This window comes from Periplaneta americana, chromosome 1 (genome assembly GCF_040183065.1).
Source record: "Periplaneta americana isolate PAMFEO1 chromosome 1, P.americana_PAMFEO1_priV1, whole genome shotgun sequence".
Classification (NCBI taxonomy): domain Eukaryota; kingdom Metazoa; phylum Arthropoda; class Insecta; order Blattodea; family Blattidae; genus Periplaneta; species Periplaneta americana.
Window position 1 is genome coordinate 191,367,601 of NC_091117.1, and position 3,517 is coordinate 191,371,117.

Here is a 3,517-nt window from a genome sequence, read left to right on the forward strand (position 1 = left end):
GAATACCTCTGTAGAAGAAAGAAGAATACCAGCGCAGAAGCAAGGAGAATACCACCGCAGAAGAAAGAAGAATACCACCGCAGAAGAAAGAAGAATACCACCGCAGAAGAAAGAAGAATACCACTGCAGAAGAAAGAAGAATATCTCTGGAGGAGAATACCTCCGCAGAAGAATATCTTCGGAGAAAAATACCTGTGAGTATTGCAATGTCTTACCAGATTACACTTCTGTGTACTACTGAAATTCTTGATGTAACTGGTCAACTACACTGCACCCGTTTTGTTTTGTTGTCTCTAAGGAAGAACTGCAGAATCACTTGAACGTCAGGCTGCCATGCCACAGATACTCCGCAGAAAAAAGAAGAATACCTCCGTAGAAGAAAGAAGAATACCAGCGCAGAAGAAAGAAGAATACCACCGCAGAAGAAAGAAGAGTACCACCGCAGAAGAAAGAAGAATATCTCTGGAGGAGAATGCCTCCACAGAAGAATATCTTCAGAGAAAAATACCTGTGAGTATTGCAATGTCTTACCAGATTACACTTCTGTGTACTACTGAAATTCTTGATGTAACTGGTCAACTACATTGCACCCGTTTTGTTTTGTTGTCTCTAAGGAAGAACTGCAGAATCACTTGAACGTCAGGCTGCCATGCCCCAGATACTCCACAGAAGAAAGAAGAATACCTCCGTAGAAGAAAGAAGAATACCAGCACAGAAGAAAGAAGAATACCACCGCAGAAGAAAGAAGAATACCACCACAGAAGAAAGAAGAATATCTCCGGAGGAGAATACCTCCGCAGAAGAATATCTTCGGAGAAGAATACCTGTGAGTATTGCAGTGTCTTTCCAGAATTTACTTCTGTGTACTACTGAAAGTCTTAATGTAACCGGTCAACTACATTGCACCCGTTTTGTTTTGTTGCCTCTAAGGAAGAACTGCAGAATCAACCACCTGGATGTCAGGCTGCCGTGGCCCAGATGCTCCGCAGAAGAATACCTCCGTAGAAGACCGGTGAGTATTGCAGTGCCTTTCTAGAGTATTACGTCTATGTACTATAGGAGTATGTGTTGTTACAGTCCAAGTACAGTGCACCTATTTTTGTTTTCTTTCCAGATACAACCGCGGAATCAACTGGAGTAGAACCTGACCGGGGTTTCTATAGTACGCGGCACTGAAGGACTTTTTTGACGAAAACAGTGGACGAATTGACTACTTTTGAAAGAGAACGTACTTTGAAACGTGAAGAATTCCTACAGGACGTCAATTGACTTAAAACCATATCAGAAGTTGGATTTCGAAAGAATAAAGTGGTAGAATTGGCCCTTCTACCCTTTATTTAGTTGCCTCATAAGTGATATCTTATTGGTCTCACTTATGAGGTTGAAACCTTTCTTCGGACAGTTGACTAAACAACAACACTTCAAAATGATTACCAAACGGACATTTCACTTCATTTTAGCATATGCAAGACATACCAAAAGACTAAACTCAACTAACCTAATCAGTCAAAGATTCGTACAAAACCTAAACTAACCTAACCTAACTTAATCCAACATATCACAGATTCGTATATAGACTGTCACAAATTTCAGAACTCAGGACTTAGACAAATTAGACTTGGACATTCAGTGTCGCGTGCTGCAGCCTTTCGATGTCAGGCTGCCGTGTCCCAGATGACTGGCTGTAACTGGTGGGCTTCTGCATCACAGCGGACAGTGCTGTGAGTATTACAATATCTTATGAAATATTACTTCTATGTACTATTGGAATATTTATTGTAACTGATTAAACCTCTATGAAACACCTGCGAGCTACATAGTGTTGGGACATGGGTATATTCCTGGGGGAAGAGATTTAAGATTATTCTGGATGTTTTTGGGAATATTCTCAAACTGAGATTTTTTTCACTCTTATTAATTTTCTTTACTCTGGCAAATGTTGTAAGTTAAAACCAAAGGGTAGCATAGAATGTAGTGAGTAATAAGAGTAAACACACGATAATTCCCGCATTTCACCAGGAAAGTTTTGAACCTATTTGCTTTTCAAGGAATGAATGAGTCAGTTATGTGAAAGAAGCGAATTTCCAGACTGACATGTTTGAAAACACAATGCGATCTTTGGATTTATATTTATTTAAAATAATACTTCTGAAAGCAAAGTATCTATCCCTTTTCTTTATTTGCTTCCAAGATAGTAGCTATGTTTGCATTTGGGAACATTTTTTTAAATTAAAATTGTAAAATAATAATAATAATAATAATAATAATAATAATAATAATAATAATAACGATCCCTTAAAAAGACGAAAACTTAATTGGTAATAGAGGAATATTAGCCAGTTATTATAATCTCACTATATGTTTTCGACACAGTAAAAATTAAGATAAAATGGAAGAATATAAATTTTAAACTTAAATACTCAGACTATGTAGGTAAATTATAAACAGTTTAGTGAAATCTGAAGAATCCTAAATTTTTGTACACCATAGTGATAGATAAATGGCCCCTTTTTCTCTTTGATGCTTCCTGTGTTTAGTGGGTTGTATTCAATACAGTCACAGCTCTCATCGGCATGATAACCAGTTTGCAGACCTCTGTTTTGAGGTGTCTTTTAGACTGACATCTATATTATCTTTTATGTATTACTGTGTATTTTAACTCCAATCTGAAATAGCAATGTTTTTGTCAAAAGATTAAAATTTAGTCTACGGGTGTCGAACTAAGTTTCATGTAAGATCGTACCCCCAGTAATATAGTGTCGTATGTTGAAAATCACATATTTAATACTTTCGTAAATCATTATTTACAACGCTGTTTTAGTAGTTGGAGGTAAAAATTCTAATAATAAAATAGTAAATTATCAAAGGTTTTGGTGTCCTGATTCGATTCCTGGGATCAGCTCTCAGTGAATTTTTCTTGAGGAAGAAAAATTGCCTGGGTGTCTAGAGTGTCAGGAGTCTTTGTGCATTCATATTATACCTGATCATCTTTGAGATTGTAGGGAGAAAATAATGGTGATGTAAAGAAATTAATTTTGAGGTGTTCATGGAAGTGCATGTTTTTTTTATTCTTCAAAAAATGTTTGGACACTACATTTCTTCCAATGTACCGTCATAGTACAAAATTTGCTCATCAATATACGAAGGAGAGTCAAAAAGTAACCTTAATAATTGTTTTATTAATTGAATATGTACAATAAGACTACAAACACTTCATCACTTTTCAACATAGTCCCCACTATGTTCAATGCAAGTGTTCCTGCTATACTATGTTGAAAAGTGATAAAGTGTTTGTAGTCTTATTGTACATATTCAATTAATAAAACAATTATTAAGGTTACTTTTTTGACTCTCCCTCGTATTTGTAGCCTTTCAGATATGTAAATACCGTCACTCATATCTCCCTGACTTTTGGTATGAGTTGGAATTCTGTTTCGCGGTGAACAAAAATGCCGGTGTTAAATTTCAGTTTAAAACTGTGGTGTTATCTCGCACAAAAAGTATAAATTCGTTGTTA

General features: G+C 36.1%; 1 long non-coding RNA gene across 1 annotated transcript; it reads left to right on the top strand.

The window, feature by feature from the left end:
- The first annotated feature begins 304 nt into the window (after positions 1-304).
- LOC138709489 (uncharacterized) lies at positions 305-1,252 on the top strand. The gene is made up of 4 exons (XR_011334941.1): positions 305-510; positions 615-826; positions 931-1,012; positions 1,115-1,252. It is a non-coding gene; the product is annotated as an uncharacterized lncRNA (long non-coding RNA).
- Positions 1,253-3,517: the final 2,265 nt, after the last annotated feature.